The 13,600-nt window shown below is 60.1% G+C and overlaps 1 long non-coding RNA gene across 2 annotated transcripts; it reads right to left on the reverse strand.

The window, feature by feature from the left end:
• Positions 1-258: 258 nt before the first annotated feature.
• On the reverse strand, positions 259-11,371 carry LOC145503527 (uncharacterized). Of its 2 annotated transcripts, none has more exons than XR_014051539.1 (4): positions 11,346-11,371; positions 6,059-7,567; positions 5,867-5,981; positions 259-5,296 (listed from the first exon to the last, which is right to left on the reverse strand). It is a non-coding gene; the product is annotated as an uncharacterized LOC145503527 (long non-coding RNA). The 2 variants fall into 2 exon arrangements; XR_014051540.1 differs by lacking the exon at positions 11,346-11,371 and adding an exon at positions 8,778-10,913.
• Positions 11,372-13,600: the final 2,229 nt, after the last annotated feature.

The raw sequence follows: 13,600 nt of genomic DNA on the forward strand, positions 1-13,600 counted from the left end.
GAGGAGCCTCACCCACAGCGCTGAATGTGCCATATTATGAAAGGGACACATCTATTCTTCAGCTGCTTGGTAAATTATTAAAAAATCAGCCTTCCATTTCAAAAGTGATCTCGAATGATGAGCTCAGTGGGGGAAATGCTGCCAAATGTTTTCTTGTTAAAAACCCTGATGTTTTTTTTTTTAAAAAAAAATGCTATAATATCTTTACGAAGAGCTAGAGTGGTCTGACCGGGTCTCCAGAGTAATCTTCTTAAAAGGTTTTCGATAATTTTAGACTTTTATTTGCTACGCATTTGAGTCACTTTGGAAGCTCAGCATGGTTTTTGGTTTGGGATTTTATGAGTTTGTTTAATGCCCACTGTCTGAGCATTTCCAGCCATTAATTCGGCCACTTCCAGGGGCCACCGCGGCCCATTACCTCTGCTTTCCCCTCCCAGCAGCCGCTGCCTTTCCCGTCTGCCCACCGGAGACCACAGGACTCACAGAGAGACCCCCTGGCCTTGCTTCCAGCTCGCATCCCCACAGGGTCAGGCCCCTGCTGGCTCCCAATGTCCCCCTCTACCCCGGGCACCTGTTAGGACCCCACATTCGATGGCCCGGCGTCCTGGGACCTCCTGGCGGCCTTCAGCGTCGGGTGAAGCTCGGAGCACCGGGGCCCTTGTGTGCCTGATTCTCTCACTGCCTGGGAGCAATGGCGGGCAGGGACGTGCAGGCCGAGAGCCCCCGAGTCTGGCCCCACGTGAAGCCGGGGCCTCCCATCCCAGGACCGGGCGGGTGAGGAGCTCTGCCCTGCTGCCTCTCCTCTCTCTGCCCCCCTGCCTAGCCAGCCCTTAAAAGACACAGCACGTGGACCACGCAGCCCCTCACGGGTGGGCTACACATCGCGGCCATTCACGGGCCGGGGGCTGGGCCCAAGTCACTCAGGAAGAAAGCCTTGGGCCCCAGAGCCCTGAGGCACTAAAAGTCTGCTGTGTAAGCCACGGCTGGGGGTGTGGGCACAGCCAACCCTGCGCAGGGCAGACCTGCCACTGGGCCTCTGGGTTATCGTGTGGGCCGCCCTGGCCTCGGTTTGCCCCACTCTCCTCCACGGTGAGAGCGGCAGAACCTTCGAGGGGTGGCCGGCTGGATGGGAACCAGCTCTGTGCTGACCTGTGCAGGGGGACACTGAGGCAGAGGCTGTCCTGGGCCCACTGGCCAGGTCAGCACAGAACAGGGGCTCGTCCCAGGCCCCAGGCAGCTCAGAGGCTGCATCACCAGCCTCCCCAGGTCCTCAGAGACCTCTGCGGGGCCAGCAGCACCCCCCCCCACCGGAGAAGTCTGGTCTGACTGCTGGAAGTTCAGTGAACCCATGGCCACGAAAGAGGTGCTGCCCAGGGACCCTGATCGAGCGCCCAAGTGCCAGGCGCTGTGGGGGCCCTGGGGACACAGCAGTGAGACAGGGCTACCCTGACCGGACAGGTGGGCTTCAGGGAGGAGGCAGCTCGGGAGCAGCCGTGAGGGACTCGGAGGGGCTCACTGGGGGCCTCAGGGGGTCCAGGGAGTAGAGAGTACCGGCCTTGCAAAGGCAGAGGGTGTGCAGGCTCCCAGCTGTCAGAGAGGCTGCAACTCCACACTGCGGGTGTCGGGAAAGCCAGGGAGGGGATGGGGGAGACCCCACGACCACGGCCTGGGCTTCTGCGTGGACCTCCCAGGCAGGCTCTCGTCCCGGTCAGATGGAGGAGGCAGGAGGGCGGGACGAGCAGGGTCAGGAGCCTGTGTGAGGGCTGGGGGCTGCCCTGGGCCCACCCACCCTGAGGCCGCCCACCCACCCTGAGGCCGCCCACCCACCCTGAGGCCGTCCTGCCCTGGACGTGGACCTCCCGCCAGCTCCCTGTGCTCCCTTCACCACCCCCCACCCCATCTCTTTTCAGTCTTGCTTCTGGGAACATTGCCTGGTTGGGAATTCAGGGGAGCAGCCCCTGAGCCCCAGCCAAGCTCCCGCTGTCCTGGGCAGATGGGCCTCTTACTGGGGGGTGGGCAGCCCCATAGCCAGACGCCCACACCCCACACGGGGGGCGGGGTGGGACCGAGCCACGCGCCGGCCAGCGGACGCCCCCCCGATGCGGCCGTCTCTGGCAGTCGGGCCCAGCCTGGCAGCTCCCTGTCCTCTCAGCACCGCATCAGCCCGGGAACCCGCCCTGGGCACAGCCTTCACCAGCCAAGGGACAGATCAGAGGAGAGAAGTCACAGGCCCGGGAGGAGCCTGGGGCTATGGCCACCCCCGCAAGCCTTTGAAGGCAGAAATTTGCTCCGGTTGGCATTTGCTCTCAGCAGCAGGCAGCAATATCGGAGATGCTAACTGCCCTCAGATCTGCTTCAAGCAAAGGGACCGAACTGACTTAAAAGCACTCTGGAGCCCCCGGCAGTGGGTGGGTGGTTTCAGCAGGGAGGGGGCCTCTGGGGCGTGCCCTCCCGCACACCAGCACTTCCAGCCTCTCTTCCCGGGGGGCAGCGCGGCCCACGGGGATGATTGCGTTCTTTCCTGCTCTGCTGTGCAGGGAGCCGTGTTCCGGGTGAGGCGTGCCAGGGGTCCCAGCCACCCTGCACGCGTGGGTTCAGGTGGCAGCTGGATGAGCAGACAGGACGGAGGAGAAGTGCCATCTCACGCTGCTCGGGCCACAGGAAGCCCGAGATCAGGGTGCCGGGCGATCTGCCCCGAGACAGTCTCTCCTGGGTGTAGACGCCACCTTCTTCAACATCCTCACCTGGGGGAAGGGGATCTGGTCCCTCCTCTTCTTAGGAAGCCCTGGTCCCATCCAGGGCTCGGGGCCCTCTCATCGACCCCGATCACCTCCAGAGGCCCCGTCTCCTGACACCGTCACCGTGGGGCCAAGGCTTCAACTCATGACCTTGTGGGGACACGGGGGCCGCTGGGACAAATGCGGCCGGGGTGGCCCCTTCATGTGCTGAACGGAGCGAGGGGCATACAGGCCCCCAGGTGGGTAGATGGGCAGTGAGGACAGGGGTCATAGCCACCGCCTCCAGACCTGCAAGTGAAGACCTTCCATCCAGAAGGCAGGGGCATTCCCTTTCTTATGTTTAAAAAGGAATTTGTTGTTGTTGTTCAGTTGCTAAGTCGTGTCCAGCTCTTCAGGACCACATGGACTGCAGCACGCTAGGCCTCCCTGTCCATCACCATCTCCCGGAGTTTACTCAAACTCATGTCCATCGAGTCGGTGATGCCATCCAACCATCTCATCCTCTGTCGTCCCCTTCTCCTCCTGCCTTCAATCTTTCCCAGCAGCAGGGTCTTTCCAGTGAGTCAGCTCTTCGCAAAAAGGTCAAAGCAAACCGCCAGGCAGGGAGGGCAGGCCTGGAAGGTGTCCCTGGTGCTGTGACTCCCAGGTCTGACCTTCCGATGGGCTGGAAGGAGCCACGCGCGCTCTCCCGGCCACGGCCAGGCTCAGCCCCTGCATTAGATCTGCACGTCCACTCGTGGCAACATTAAAGCAGCAGCAGCGGCTCGTTAGCTGGAGGCCGCTGTCCTGCAGCTGCAGACACAGAGCGGTGACGTGCAGGGCCGGCCGAGGGTCGCAGGTGCCTGAGCCATCTCCTTGCTGACGGCCTCCCTCCCCTGGCGCCGGCGGCCTCTCTGCCTTGTTAACACGTCTGGCCCCCAGGTCCCCGTGGCCTGGGTCAGCCGAGGCACCGGGCCAGCCAGGGCCTCGCTGTCCTGTCTCCTCCTGAGACACGCTTCCCGCTGCCTGTCTGGACGGCATCTGCACGCGCTCTGTGCGAAACATCTCCCAGTGTTCTGTAAACTCGTATTTTTTTCTCTTAAACGGATGCCACGGCACATTCCCCGGGGCTTGAGGGGCCCAACACCTGGAGCCCAGTTTCCTAGGATGGTGGACCATCCGGCCCGGGAGCCTCCCGCTGTCCCAGCCTCCTCCTGCTCACATGGCAGTGTCCTTGCGTCCTGGGGCCCCACCGCAGCCCCGTCTCCCAGGGTGAGGGCTTGGCGCCCCTGAGCCGGATGCCGACCCTGACCGGCGCTGTCCTTCACTCCAGCCCCAGGAAGAAGCCTGGACGTGGAGCGCCATTCAGCTCTGTGTGCTCAGCGCTTCAGTGGGAAGCTGGGGACGGATCCTTCCTGTGCCCACGAGAGGCACCCATGCTGGGGAGCCTTTGCCCCGCGCAGGGCTGTCCAGCTCCTGGCTGAGTGCCAGCTTGGCTCCAGCCTCACCCAAACCCCTGACCATGGATGACTCCACCCCGCCCCCTCCTTTATCCAAGCCTGTTGAGCAGCCTCTGGGGCAGTGGCCCAGCCTCGTCCACGTCCACCTCCTCCATGGCTGCTCACGTCCAGGGGATGCCCAGGGCTGCTCTCTGGGGCCCGCCGGGGGTGGATGGGCTCCTTCGACTGAGCCTGGGGCTGCCCCAGCCTAGCTCGTAGGAATCTAGTCTCCCCTACAACCGCTGGCTTCCAGAGACAGGAAACAGCGCCTGTGAGCAGATCCATAGAGCACAGATGCCTGGACAAAGGAGGTGAGTGGCCAGCGCTGAGGCTGGAGAGGTGGACTGCGTCCAGGAGGGGAGGTCCATGGGTTCCAGACCAGGACAGAGGCTGCTGGAGCGTCAAGAGGAGAGAGGAATATGGTTGGCCCTGCACTTTGTGAAGGATCTCTCTGCTTTTCAGCTTCTCTGGAGGGGAGCGGGGAGGGACATGGGGGCTCCAGAGACATCCGTGTCCGGATCCAGGAGGCACCGTGGTCGGGATGGGAGGAGGGGGTGAGGAGGAGGGACAGCAGTTACCTCCAGGTGAGAGGGCCGTGAACCTTAGACTCAGCAACAGCTTTCACTTGCCAGATGAGCAACAGAAAAGGGGCATCTGGTCCACTTTAGAGATTTGGGGGTGATGAGCTGCGAGCCTGTCACCCTGAGACAGGGTCAGGACCTGTGGATCCAGCCCCCTCACCGTCTCCAGGAACTGGGCCTCCAGAGCATCTCTGGCTATACCTGGGACACTGCCTGGGGCCCCCATGATTCTTCCAGAAGCCTCCTCATCCTGACGTAGAAACCCCAGCACTGTGAGGACCCCACGTGGTCAGTCACAGCGCTAGTGCAGACCCCAGGACATGACAAGGGTGTCTGGGCGCTTCAGAGCATCAGGACTGTCCTCTCTCAGACGGGAGCCGGGAGCTGGTCCCCCAGCACAGCCTCCGTCAAGCCACCCAGCCGCACGTCCTCCCTGGGAGCACTTCCTGTCTGAGCTGCTGATCCAGGCTGGGCTTTGTTGGCTGTTCCCTCTGGAGTCCTGTCGGAGATAGTTTCCTTTATCATTAAGTGAAAGCGCAAACAAGGACAGAGGAGGGAAGGTGGTCTCTCCTTATCTCCCTGACTCAGCCCCCTCGCTCAGCCCTCGGCCAGAGAGGATGGTCCCCAAGGAGCCGACACAGGGATGACAAACAGGGAAAATGAAGCCCGTGAGTGTGGACGTGCAGCCCTGGGTGCTTCGCGGGCAGGACAGGCCTGGGCTGGGCGGACGCTCCCGGGGAGCACGCTCCTAGCTGGAGGGTGGGGGCAGCCCCAGGCAGATGCGCGGCCCGCTTGCGCGGATGGAGCAAACCCAGCAGCGCCCACGACTCTCCTGGGTGGCCAGGTGACTTAGCTGGGCCGTGGTCTGAGCGGCCAGAGTGGGGGAAGAGCGAGCTCAGGCCCCAGCACTCGGGAAGGCAGGCTCGCCTGTCATCCACGGGCAGCGGGGGCCCAACGGGTCACAGGCCGTGACATGGAGTGCCTGGGCAGAGGTGGACAGGACAGCGGGCCTCGCTGCCGCTGCCACCTGAGGGCTCCCCGGGTGCCACCGGCTGTCAGGGCTTCATACCTGAGCAGGCGGGCTCCTCTGAGAGGGCTCTCCTGAGAACGAGGACGCGCGCAGTACCCACCAGGTAACAGTATTTCGGGGGAAAAAAAGACTCCTTCCACAGCAGCTGAGCCTCCTAGAAGCACAGAAGCAGTTGATGGGATTGAGAGCCACACATCAGTATTAGCTCTGGACTTTTCCGAAGTCACTCACCTCCTATTGATTCATCCATTCCGTCCAACAAATGGTTATCAGACGGTCCACTTGCTGGGCACTGGCCTTCCCGTCATCCGCCCGGCAGTTCTAACGAGGTGTTTCCCTCCTCTCTAGCGTTCCCGCCTATGACAAGACCCACAGTCGGTCCTCATCTCCTGAGCCCGGGGAGGTGGGCGCAGAACCCTGGGGCTCCCCTCTTAGAGTCAACCCGGCAGCGCGTGTTTCTGAAATCGCATCCACTAACCAGAGGTCTGTCCTCCAGTTTACCAGTTTACATTCACAGCCGTATCCAGCTTAAGTGCACAAATGCAACCCTTGTCTATGCCGTAATTATGCTTTAGTCCCCTTTCTGGTTAGAATCCTTAAGAATTTAAAATTTTTAATTTCTGAAGTATACAGCATGAGGAATGTTCATAAAGTCTACTCTTTTCCAATTCATATATTCCTTCTTATTATTTTTCCCTAATAGTAATTGGTCATGCGTTATTCAGGATACTCCATTATTTTCTTAACTTCCTTGGTTGAAAGAACCTTCAAGTTGTGTCTAGAGTGTCGTCAGGATAACTATTCAGAAGGTCTGGAGTCTGGATACAAAAGCGACAATGGCAAAATCTCCTCGGCCAGCGCTGTAAGCAAACGTCACTGATACCCCACACTCCAGAGACCAGAGTTCAGTCCATCTGCCGTCTCTGGGATCGTAACTAACTTCCGGTTTATTTTACTGAGTGTCAGACACGATGATGAATCTGTTTGGGTACCGCCTGTGATCGCTGTGGCCGGGTCTACACTTCTCTGACTGTTCTGTCGACATCTGCCCGCACCCGCTGTGATTGCGGGTGAGAGCCTGTGTCTTCACGTGTCCCTGTGTAAACACAGATACTCATGTGTTCAGGGGCGCGTGTCAGAGAATCACCCCTGTGACATGACATAAACATTTACTTACACTGCACAGTCATGCTCAGATGCCAAGGGTTTTACTACAGCTTCATTGACATCTGCTTTTCCAAGTGGCTTTCCTAGTTGTTCTGTGTGTTTTGATATTTGATCATCTGTTGTGTAAATTTTTTTTTTACTTTTACAGAGTCTGTCTCCTATTAGTGTGAAATAATCATTGTTTTCCTTTTGTTGTGTTTGCTTGAGGTCTACTTGATGATGATGATGATGAAAGTCGCTCAGTCGTGTCTGACTCTTTGCAACCCCATGGACTATACAGTCCGTGGAATTCTCCAGGCCAAAATACTGGAGTGGGTAGCCTTTCCCTTCTGCAGGGGATCTTCCCAACCCAGGGATCGAACCCAGGTCTCCTGCATTGCAGGCGGATTCTTTATCAGCTGAGCCACCAGGGAAGCCCAAGAATACAGGAGTGGGTAGCCTGTCCCTTCTCCAGTGGATCTTCCCGACCCAGGAATCAAACCAGGGTCTCCTGCATCGCAGACGGAGTCTTCACCAACTGAGCTACCAGGGAAGCCTTGTACTAATAGGATCACACAATCGATCACAAATAACCTGCAGAATATAAACGGCAAACGGCCTCGTCACCTTTGGTAAGCCGGGCTCTGAGTCCCCCCACAAGGAGCTCCTGCAGGCGCCCCTCCAGGGACTCCCACATCTGCTGGAGCTGCCGCCCTGGAGTGCTTGCCAGGCTGCAGAGCAGAGTCAGGAGGGAACCGGGCCAGGTGAGGCCTGACCGTCTAATCACAGAGTCTGTGGCGCAGAGGCAGCCGGGGGCTCCATGCTCGCTCCATCCATCCCGTCCTCCGCGGATCCCCGGCGAGCCGGGGGGACTGGGGCCCTGAGGCCCGCGGTACCAAGGTGGGCGCTCAGCCGTCTCAGGAGCTAGAACTCAGGTGGGTGGGAGGCCCACCGGAAAGAGGCCGCCATGGAGCCCCAGCATGAGGGTGCGCGGAGGCGAGGCCCTCGCGGTGGCATCCTCGTCCTCATAAAAGGCCCGAGGGCTGTCCTGTGTGAGGATACGAGACGAGAGCCCCCTGCAGCCTGGACGGGCGTGCTCACCGGAACCCGGCCTGCCGGCACCTGGTCCCGGACTCCCCGCCCCCAAAACTGCAGGAGTTAGCCTCTGGTTTCTGAGCGTCCAGCCTGCGGTGACCCTTCCTGAGGCCCCCCTTCCCCGCCCTGTCCGTGCGTGGGGGTGTATCCCCGGAGCTGGGGCTGACCGTTTACAGAGGCCGCTGCAGGTCACCCTGCCGCCCTCCACGCTTCATCAGCTCCAGAGACCTTCTCTCCGTGTCATTTCCAGAAGCAGAAACAGATGTGTGTTTACGTGAGAGCAGACAGGGGCCACCTAGACCGATGCCTGAAACTGAGAAGGCAGGTCCACACAGGCATCACCAGGCCCCATCCTGGGGCCCCCAGTGGGGCAGGAGAGACCCCGAGGGGGCTTCGCGGGGGCCTCTGGTCTGGTGTGCCTCCCACTCGTTCTGAGCTCTAGACTCTGAGAAGGTTGAACACGCAGCCTGGCCTCACGGCCCCGGTCTGCCTGGCCCCCCGGAGATCCACAGCAGGATGGAATGGACCGAGGGGGCACAGAGCCCCCAGCTGGTTCTTGACCCAAGACTCTGTGCCTGGAAGGTCAGGCCTCACGGGCCCTGGGCACCCCCCTGACTCTGTGTCCCTGCAGCTCGCAGGGCGCTCCCCCTTGCCCTCGCTCTGTAGGGGGAGCCCCAGAGTTTCCCGGATCCCTGCAGGACGCACCCACCAACCACACATCTCTGGCTGACCCTTTCTGGGCACTCTGCTTCCTCGTGGCCACACAGGGGTGCTGGGCGGGGCTCAGAGACATGCTACACCCCATCCTCAGAGGGAGGATTAAGCAGGTCTGCAGACCCCGCCTCCTCCTGACAAGTGACTCCAGGCAAGTCTCCCCCTGCTGCCACCGGAGCTGGTTCTGTTGTTTTCCTGTTTATGTAACTTGCTGCTCACATGGTCTGCATGAGCTCCATGACGATGAGCCCCTGAGAAAGCAAAGATGCCCAAGCTTTACCCCCAAAGGGCAGGTCCACGCGCTGCGGGTGGGAGCGCGTGCTGAGCCCCAGCGCTGACAGAACGGAGCTGGCACACCCAGCCTGGAGCCTCGGCACCCCCTGCCCACCCCCGGACCCCCGGGTCCCCTTTGCTGCCGACTGCCCAGGCGCGTCTCCAGCCACGAGGCTTCTCAGAATGCGGAGGGAGGGAGGGCGGAGTCAATCTGAGATAATAAATCATTTTGTGCTGCGGGTTTTACAAGCTTCTGTTGGTTGTCACTGCGATAAAATGTGATCAAACATTGTCATCCCGTGGGGAACGGAGCCGGCGATCCCCGGGGGTGGAGCCCGCCAGGCTCTGCACGTTTCAGCCACCTCCAAAAGTCAGCTCGGTTGGAACTCCAGAGGGGCACCCTCCCTGGCCCTGTTTACCGCCGCTCTCCTCCTCCTGCTCGGCCTGACCTCTCCCGACGCCTCCTCTGTCTCTCCAGCCATTTCCATTTCACAGGGGCGCGATTTGAGTCACTATCAGCTGCTGACAGGTGCTTCAGCCTCTGCTATCTCCCCGAACAAAAGCAACAATATTCAATTCACCCTGCTCTGTGTCACAGGGAATCGCGGGTGATTAAGCTCCGGGGGCCTCGTTTATGATGGATGAAACGCACACGCGCGGTACAGCTGGCTTCAGACACGCCCAGCTCTGCTCCAAGCACCGCTGAGGATCCCGAAGGCCTCAGGCACCAGACGGATTCTTCCGCGCGGGTCCTGGGGCAGATCAGCGATGAAGCAGTGCCTGCAAACGGGGGAAGGAGCCGCCCCATCGCCCCAGCGTGTCCGGCAGAGCTCCCAGCGCGGGGGTCTGTGTGCTCTGCGAGTCCCTGGGATCAGCGCCCAGGCCCTCAGGCGCCTCTCGTGGAGGAGGAGAACCACTCTGCACATGTCTGTCTGTCTGCGGCTGTAGATCTAGAGCCGCCGGAGCCGCCTTCTCCGTGAATCAGTCCCTCAACAGGAGTGTGCGGTAGCGGCAGGGCCTCAAGGGCTCCCCAGGCGGACGGAGCCTGGTGGACTCGGGCCGGTGAGCTGGCTCCCCCAGGAAGGGGTGCGCCTCTGAGCGCGGGCGGCGGCGACCTCGGCCAGGCCGCTGCCCTGGTGGAGACTCATCTCCTGGTGTGCTCGATGCCGGGGCTGGGCCGCGGGACCCCGAGGTCTCCGCCGGCGCTCAGTTTTTATTATCTTAATTGTGTGCTATTGACCGCTGGCGGCCGGTCACCACGGCGCTGCCCAGAGCCGGCTTGGCGTATTGATCTCGGCCCTTCTTCCCCGGCTGTCAAAGCGAACTTCCCAAAGTGACTTTCGTTCGGCATAAGACAAGCCACGCGGTGTTGCTGGAGATTAGTTTAACCTCATGACCATGTGACGGCTTTGCATGTCTGGAGAGGCCCTGGAGGGGTGATGAGGGGCCGGGCCGGCCCCCTTCCCTCCTGTCTGGTTTCCCTCTGGACACAGTGTGAAGGTCAGTGCCAGGCAGCTGGTGTGGGTCCCGCAGTCACTCATAACTGGACACCAGGCACTTCCCCTGGAATTTTTCTCAGAGGTACTCAAGAAGGAAAGCTTATACAGGCCCTTCTCCAGATGTAGCCACAGTGGTGGGGCCTCGACACCTGCCTCTGGGGACACAGCTCGGTCAGAGGGCAGGGAAGGCCAAGGCTGGGGGAGGGGGCAGAGCGCCCTGTGCAGCTGGGGCGCCAAGCTGCAAGGAATCAAGGCTGTTTCTGGGCCGAGGGGTTCCTGTCACCGTCCTTGGAGTCGGGGGGCGAGGCAGAGTAGACAGGAGGCCATAGGATGAGAGGGAATGGGAGGCGTCCAGAGCTGAGCAGGAGAGAAGGGTCACAGTGTGGCCACAGAGTCACCCCCATGGCGAGCCAGGGAAGGGGCTGACTGCCGCCCAGAGCTGGGGAGTGTGCCCCCAAACCCATGTCTAAGCCCTGACCCGAGGCTCTGTTTGGGGAGGGGTCTTCACAGAGCTGACCCAGTTAAATAAGATCACCAGGATGGGCCCCGGTGCAAACACAACTGGGGTCCTTACAGGGAGAGATTGGGACACAGACATACACGGGAGAGGACTGTGTGGGGACCCGGGGAGAAGGCGGTGTTCTCTTCCCCAGGAGAGAGGCCTCAGGAGGAACCAGCGCTGCAGTTTCTCCACCTCCGACCTCCAGAATGTGAGACAATAAATGCCCATGCTGCTTGTTACACAGCCTGAGCTGACTGAGACAGCCAGAGAGGACCAGGTTCTGACTTACTTTTGATTGCCCCATCACCTGTGAGCAGGGCTCCATAAATGCCTGCTGAGCAAAATCCACTTATCCCCTTGTGATGTCACAAGTCACGGAGGTGGCTGTCAAGCTTCAGCAAAGTTTCCCAGCCCCTGTGTCCTCAGTCAGCCCGTCACCTCCAGCACAAAGGGTCTGGAGCATCCGGGGCTGTGTGGCAGGCAGTGGCCTGAGTCCCTGGACAGGCACCACCTCCGTTAACCCTCACCCTCCACCACGTCCATTTCTCTACATGGAAATGCCCGACTCATATTGACCAAGCATTTCAACAACAGCTCTCCCTCAGGGAGACAGGCATGTGCCACCATCTCAGAGCTGATGTGGAAGGACTTATGAGAAACAGACAACACTCACAAAGGGTTTTGGTGTGGGTGACGCTTGAGTGTTTACGGCAGCCTGGGTGTTTTCACTTCCCTCCACTGCCCTGTCGTCTCTCCAGAAGGAATTTGCCAAGCAGCCATGGAATCCCCGGGGCAGCCCATGTAAATGTTAGCAGAGGTTATAAATAGCAAGGCATCCCCAGCATCATCCGGCTGTTCGGGAACATCCTGGGCATACTGGTGATTAGGAGGAGAGCTGCCCGGGGCAGCCTGAAAGTGGCCGCTATTCCTAGAGAGGAGCCGCCGGTGCTGGGCGGGCAGCAGGGCCTCCCCCTGGGGGAGGCGCCGCTCTTTCTTCCCCACCGCCCTTCAAGTATCAGGAGGAAATGCAGAGCCCACAGCAGGCCAGGCCCTGGACACCCATGCAGAGGTGGGCGCTCCAGAGAGCGGCCGGCTGTATGGTCAGGAGGCTGCAGTCAGTATCCGTATACAGTGGTCTCCCCTGCTCCTGGACTAGCAGCCACTCTGACAACCCAATTCTGTCCAGATATAAAACAGGCCAAATTCCTCAGCCTCCAGCCGAGCCACTACCAGTGAGCTGCCGGCGGTCAAGGGGAGCTCACTCATCCGCCAAGTAACTATGCATCAGCATCACAAACTGTGGTTCTCCTTGCCTGGAGGAGGCTCTGTACCCCAAAGGTTATGTGATTTTCTTCTCCCAAAAGCAGGAGGAGAGGGAAGAGGTTCTCGGGACAGATGGGCTCTCACAAAAGCAGAGCCACTATTTGAGGCTGACCTGGGGATGTTCTGATACCAGTGCTCTCAGGCCTCTAGTCAGCTGACGCTGGCCCTGTAGAGCCTCACCGCACGGAGGCTCAGCCCCTGGACCTAGCCAGCAGCAGGGCAGCCCACATCCCCTCCTGGGACTCTCTTCCTCCTGAGTTGTGCCTCTCGGGTCTTGTTTTCCTCAAGCTCCCAGGCTCTCAAGTCTCTGCCAAGCAGCTCTTTGGGGTTCGATCAGTGTGTGGCGATGTGGGAGAGCTGCGTTATTATCTGATGAATGCATCATGTGTGGCATTGTACTTGTTGGTTATGAAAAATCAGCGGTTGCCTGGTAACCAAAAATTGTCTGTCAGCTCCCCAAACCCCAAGGCTGCAGAACCAGGCTTGCGGGCTTCTCTGGGCCATAACTGAAGACTCTGGACAACGCTGAGCAAACCGGGGGATATTGGGGCCTTAGGGGCCCTCGTTCAAAGCTGTCCCACTTAGGAAAAGCCTCAGGTAAGCAATGTGGCTGGTGGCCACAGTCAGTTGGAGGGAGAAAAGGAGTTATTCCAGGCTGATCTCTGCACGAGTGACCCCACGAGGGGAAGACCAGACACACGCAGGTGACAGCCACTGTCCAGGGCACCGCGAGGTCCTGTGTCCCTTACAGATGCCCGGGTCCCGTGCCGTCCCACAGTAGCCAAGTTCCTCTCTGGGCTCTGGTGTGGGTGTAGATCCTGAAACCGGTGACCTCAACACTGAGGTCTCTGCTCGCCAGCCTCCTTCTGTGTGAATGCTTCTCAGTGGCCTGGCCCTTCTGGGGGCCCATCAGCCACTCCAAAGGGCCTGCCCCATGGGATGCATCCCAGTTCTGGAATTGTGATTGAGGAAAGGACATTAAGACACCCTGGGACCGAGCACCCAAACCCTGACCCTGCGATGCTCTCCGCCCCGTAGTCAGTCCTGTCTCCTCCCCTCCCCTTTGCCCCGTGCCCACCTCCAGTCTCAAAGTTCTTCTTCCTTCTTTTTCCTGCATCCTGATGGAAGATTCTATCTGGCAAGAGGGACACAGTACAGGCAGGGAGCTCCCACTCAGTGCCCTGGGAGTCCCCAGGGGTATGTTGGCCACTCCCACGACAC

The sequence above is a fragment of the Giraffa tippelskirchi genome, chromosome 4 (genome assembly GCF_054371585.1).
Source record: "Giraffa tippelskirchi isolate mGirTip1 chromosome 4, T2T-mGirTip1v1.2.pri, whole genome shotgun sequence".
Lineage (NCBI taxonomy): Eukaryota > Metazoa > Chordata > Mammalia > Artiodactyla > Giraffidae > Giraffa > Giraffa tippelskirchi.